A 6,000-nucleotide genomic window follows, 5' to 3' on the forward strand; every position below is an offset into this window, starting at 1 on the left:
CAACAGCATATTCCAAAACAAGAACTACCTGAAAATAAAAAAAACAAATCTTGTAAAACTCTTCATAACAGTCACACAAAATTAATTGCTTCAAATAAATGTTCCTGGTCAGTTGTTTCACTTTGCAGCATCTGGTGTGTGGGGTATCACCCCTCCCTTTGGAGGAGGAGCTCAGTCATCCTAGCCTCTGCTCACCCACAGCACTATGCTAACTCTTAGAAGCTGTTGGACTTGCTGTGCACCAAACCACTTGTGCAGGCATGAAACTGCTCTCTAAGACATGAGCAAGAGCCTGAGCCTTTCACCAGCAAAGGCTATCAACTGTCAGGAGCTTTAAGCAGATAAGACAGACCCTCAGAAAATATTCCAAGAATAACTTTTTAGAGCAAGGTGGTAGAAAGGGAAAAATGAAAGAAAGGGGGCTGGGGGAAGCCCAGAACAGTAGATTAGCAAAATAATACATTATTCCCTCAAGACTGTGTGACAAGCATATTCAGTTTAGCAACCAGTCAGGCATGTGTATAAACCTGTTTTTTAACATCTCCTAGAGCTCTAATTAAAACACAAAGAGACATTAATGACATGATATGTTCACCATTCAATTCAATAATCAAGAAGCACAGCTCTTTAATGCTGTAACAGGTGTACTTTGAAGAAGAAAAGCACTTCAAAATTTTCAAACAAAGTTTAACAAGCTAAGGCAAGCATCCCAGTATTTAATCCAGGAGAAAGTTATAACAAATAGCATCAGCAGTCACGAGCTTATCTTCCCACCTTCTCCTGCTTCTCTGAAGAGGGCGACTAAGCAAGTGCCAGGGGAGCCTCCGCAGTCATGCTCTTAGCTCGGGGTCTCTTCCATTCCTTGAAATCCGAGTAAAGCCTGCAGTACAGCTCTACAAACACAGGAGCTTTCCTTAGGTCCAAGACCACGCTTCCCAGACTGCTCTAATCCCTAAATTCTTGATCTCCTACACACTGAAATAAGATATTAAAAAGTTCAGATGTCATCTAGAAAAGGGTAACTTGGATGCATTGGAAGCAAATGAACAAGAGTGAACAGCCCAGGGAAACAGGGAGATGCTTGGTAATTACATCAGCATCTTTCCACAGAAAACAACATCCAGTGTGTCACATAACATTTCTGAAATTTATTTACCAGATACCTCTTGTAGTCAAAATAAGTTAAGTATCATAAAACATAGTACCTATAGACACAATTTTTAGGGGCTCTGAGCATCAGACATGCAGTTGTAACTGGAAAATAGCATAAAGAAAAGTACTTTTAAAGTGACAGGTGTAATTGATCATTTAACATAAATACATATTAAAGAAATCAATTCTCAAATGAAAACACTGTTCTTTTTATTAGCAGCATTAGATTAAAATAAGCTATGTACTAAAATGCAAAATTTCATACAGTAATCTCACTTCTCAGAGGTGCCATCAAGCCCTCCAGATCTCCAGCATCTCCCACTCCCACCTGACCCAGCCTCCACCAGCATAAAACCTGCCAGGGCTTTGACATAACATTTTGTACATCAGCTCTTCAAGATGCAAATAGCATCTGTTGGCTTCCATTACATAAATACCCCTGATAAGAGCTATTATTAACTTGTTAGTTTCCATTTTAAGTAAAGTATGTAAAAATTGTATTTATGTCTCCAGTTACATGAAGCCTCGAGCATTACAGGCACTTCAAATCTTCAGAAAAGAGAAACACCACACAATTTCAGAGGTTCTCCTCTCTGTAGAATTCAAAAGCCCCTGAGCCTCCTTAGCTATAGCTCCCAGAAAAATTGTGGGAGTGGAGAGATTAAGCAACATGTGCAAATAGTAAGTTTTGGCTCAGTCCATTTCTGTCCATAATGAAATAAGTCACCAACTAAAACACAACACTACCACTGATCTAGACAAAACAGTAATTTTTTGGGTATAAAATGCATTTGAGAGAATGATACCTATACTTAACCGAATATTAACTTTTACATTTCAGTTGAATACAACATTCTTTGCTATCATATTGCCTGGTATTTTCTCAAGAGTGGTCATAACATTACACCATCAAACCTATTCAAGTAATAACCCCCTAAAGCACATACCAACTTCTGAAGGAGATTTCTAGGGACCAAAGGAGGAAGACAAATGACAGAAACGTACGTTTACATGACATTTCCATCCATAGATGATAAAAGATGCCCTACAGAAATGGGTGCACATTCCTTCTCCAGATGCATCCCATGTCTTGCCAAGCTAACCAAAAATATGCAGGCACCCTGCCCCACTTCTCACCCATTGGGACATGAGAGTCAGAAATTCATTACAAAGATTGAAATAAGCTACCTAAATAGACCACAAGAACACTGCAGGAGTGTTTCATACTCAAGTCAACCTGCATAGGATTTAGTTTCACTTCTCTCCATCAGGTCTACCAAATCCAGCCATCTCTTCACCATGGCCTGGAACACTTGCCAACACACCAGCCAGTAGCTGAGATCACCAGTCAAGATATCTTCCAGGCCAGCTGCAGCAAGCTCTTGAGGAAAATACAGCATTCATCATGTGGTAGCCACTACAGTGACCATGCACATAAGTCTCTGCCCATGCGTATATACATATAAAACTGTACAGGTAAAAATAATACTAAATTATAGATAAGAAGGCATCATATAAATTCTTCTCCATTAGCAAATCGTCCAGGTCTATCAAAAATATGTATATTTTAAAAAACAAAATAAAAAACCTGCAACAATCCCAGGTATCCCGATAAATCCCAAACACAAACTTCCTGATTTTCTGACGCCGAGAGGAAGTGCACAGAACCACAGAGAAGAAAATACTACACTGAGATCTATCTCTCCCAGGCTCTTACATTCACAGCGGATTTTCATGATTTTAATGAGATCCCAAATGAACATGCAAACTTGCCAATAAATGCCACTGCATATGTTCCTACATCAGGTCTCCAGCAAACGTTTTGGATATCTGCTACATGTACGTAATACAAATATAACAAAAAAAGACCTATGGTCAAAACCAACTCAGGGGAACTTTTCCCACTGTGGGAGGGAGGTTTTGTTGTAAAAGGAACACAGAAAGAGGAAACATCAAAGGAGGGACAGGTAAAAGAAACAGTTCTGCTCTTTTGATTACTTTTACTACATCTAAAGTCCAAGTTTTGCAAATAAAGCTTTCGAGTTCTCCTCTCTGCAATAAAAAAGGGCATGTCATGTCTAGTCTGAAATGAGGTCAGAAGTTCAGTTAAAACAGAAAAAAAAACCAACACAAACTTTAGATCCTAAAAGTACTAATTTGCTTTTACTTTGAAAAGGTCCATTCTTAACCAAAGAAACTTCAAATTGCATTTTCTCCCATTAGTAAGTGTAGGTAAAGACTTTTCTGATGGTTCCTTAAGGAACTCTGTGGCAAGCTGGAAAGTTATGCAAACGTGCTTTCATCCAGGTCGACCCTTCCAGCCTAAGGATCTCACATTTTCAAGCCAGCTCTCTAGCCATCACTAAGACATGGTCTCACTGTGTAGAGATGTGTGTAGCAGGTGTGCTCGAGATGCTCTACAGAACAGCCCATAACAAGCACCATCCTGATGTAAGAGGTCAGCTGCTGATTAAGCATCTTGCAAGCACCAGGACAAAATACATTTCTTTTAATCTTTCCGTTTTAGCGCAAAGGCTCTTTTACATTAACAGACAAGCACAAGAGCTTTCAAGTATCTAGTGTGTAGTAATTGAAGGTTTTCTAATCACACTTGGATGTTATCTTCAGCATCCCTTCTCTCCTAAACATGAAAAAAAACCATTGGGCTTTGAAGTACAGCAGAAATTTAGTGATATTTTAATAAAAATCCATAGCTACTCATTATAACAATTTGCAAGCAATAGTTGAACTCCTAAAGTAACTACAAGTACTTTTTATAAAATAACTATAGTTAAAAGACAAAAAAAAGTGGTGCTTATTTGCTTGGTAAGATGTACTTTAGGATGCCTTGTACCAAATTCTCCCATTAATCCTCCCTTTATTATTTGCACGTACAAATACTTTTACTACATCCCCAGCCGCTAACCATACCGGTCGCGGTGCATCCGTAGAACGAAGCCATGCCTTTGCGGAAAGATGAACAGCATTAAAGCAAACACTATGCAAGGGAGGAAGGTTTGATCTGAAGTGAAGTCGGGACCTTCTCGCTCCTCTGCCTGCAGGCACAGAGGGCACCGGGGGCCATCCGCCCCCGCCGCTCAGGAGAAAACTTACCTTGGCGGCGCGGCCGGGCAGGCGGGAGGGCTGCGCTAGCGCTTCATTGTCAAACTCAGTTCTAGCAAGTTCCTCGACATACCGGCGGAGCGGAGCTCGGCGGCGGACAAGCGCCCGGCTGTCTGTCTGTCTGTCTGCCCGCCCGCCAGCCACGCCCAGCCGAGCTCCGCAGGGCCCCGCCGGCTCGGGCACCGCCGGGTCGCCGCCTCTCCGGGCTGCGGCGAACAAAAGGGCGCCTGGCCGGAGGTCGCCCGGCCCTGGCCGCCCACCGCGGGTGCAGCGCCCGCCCGGCTCCGGAGCCGCCGCAACTTTTCCCTCCGGACGCGGCCGGGGCCGCAGCGCCCACGCCGGACGGGCTGCCCGCCCGCCGCCCCCGGCGCGGCTCCGCCGGTGCCCCACGTACCCGCAGCGCCCGCCGCCGCTTCCTCCGCCTCCCTCCTGCCCGGCCTTGGCGCCAAACGCCGCCGCCGCAGGCCCGGCGCCTCCCCCGCACAGGCCCGGCGCGGCGGCCCCGGCGCCCGCCCCCCGCCCCGCCTCCATGCGGGCAGCCCGGGCCGCGCTCACCTCCCGCCGCCGGCCCGGCCCGGCGCGCCGCCGCCGCCTCCTCCTCCTCCTCCTCCTCCTGCTCTGCTCGCTACCGTGGGCGGCCGCGGCCGTCAGGGCTGGCGCTCCCGCCGCGGCGGCGGCTCCTGCTGCGGGTGCTGCTGCTGCCGTCCCGCGCCGGCGCGCATCGCCCCGCCCGCCCGGGCCCGCGGCCGGCGGCGGCTCCCGCCCTGCGTGCCGGCTGCTCGGCGCGCCCGCAGCCCGGCCCGCTCCTCCTCCGGCGGCGGCAGCCGCACAAGAGCCCTATTGTATTATTGACACTGCTGGGCTCCAGGCCCCGCCTCTTCCCCTTCCCTCCCTGCCCGCGCCGGGCCTTCCTGCCAGCTGCGCCGGCAGAGCCGCCCCCCGCCCCGAGAGCGAGCGGGAAGCGGGCAGCAGGGAGGGAAGGAGGGCAGCGTGTGCAGCGTGTCTGGTCAAGGTGTGGAGCGTATGTCCTGCGAGCAACGGCTGAGGGAGCTGGGTTGTTCAGCCTGAAGAAGAGGAGGCTCAGGGGTGACCTTATCACTTTCTACCACCACGAAAGGATACTGTAGCCAGGTGGGGGTCGACCTCTTCTCCCAGGCAACCAGCGACAGGACAAGTGGTCTTAGTCTAAAATTGTGACGGGAGGTTTAGGTCGGACGTGAAGAAGAATTTTTTCCATAGAAAGGGCGATTAGATACTGCAACGGGCTGCCCAGGGAGGTGGTGCACTCACTGTCCCTGGAGATGTTGAAGAAAAGACTGGATGTGGCACTCAGTGTCATGGTCTAATTAACATGGTTTTGGTCATGGGTTGGACTTGATGCTCCCAGGGCTCTTTCCAACCTAATTCATTCTGTGATTCTGTGAAGGGGCTGGAAGGGAAGGTCTCAGTTCTCAGCCCTTCTAGTGGGTGTCAGGGGCTGGGGGAAGAGAACCATACCTGAAACCAGGTGAGAGACAGGAGCCGGCTCCCACCACTCGTGTGTTACTTTTCCCTTTGCCAGTTCAGAAGATGAGCCAAGGGGCAATGCCTGGGCTGCATCCCTGAAGCCACTGGCTACCAAGACTCAGCTTTGGACTGGGCAGCTGGTGGCAGTGACAGAGGTGGCACCTCATCACATCCCTTTTACCTTCCAGCAGCTTCTGAGGGCGCAGTTCATCCATCTCA

General features: G+C 48.0%; 1 protein-coding gene across 8 annotated transcripts in view; it reads right to left on the reverse strand.

The window, feature by feature from the left end:
* The window catches only part of JADE3 (jade family PHD finger 3), a 64,060-nt gene extending 59,018 nt beyond the window's left edge, over positions 1-5,042 (reverse strand). For 2 of the 8 annotated variants that reach the window (XM_021546707.3, XM_021546699.3), the window contains exon 1: positions 4,831-4,985. The gene's annotated coding sequence lies outside the window, so the exon portion shown is untranslated. Of the gene's footprint in view, positions 1-774; positions 937-4,266; positions 4,513-4,669; positions 4,770-4,830; positions 4,986-5,031 lie in introns of those variants that run through there. The other 6 variants (XM_021546706.2, XM_021546701.2, XM_077781521.1 and 3 more) reach the window with 5 other exon arrangements.
* Between the last annotated feature and the right edge of the window lie 958 nt (positions 5,043-6,000).

The sequence above is a fragment of the Lonchura striata genome, chromosome 2 (assembly GCF_046129695.1).
Source record: "Lonchura striata isolate bLonStr1 chromosome 2, bLonStr1.mat, whole genome shotgun sequence".
In the NCBI taxonomy this organism is placed as follows: Eukaryota; Metazoa; Chordata; class Aves; order Passeriformes; family Estrildidae; genus Lonchura; species Lonchura striata.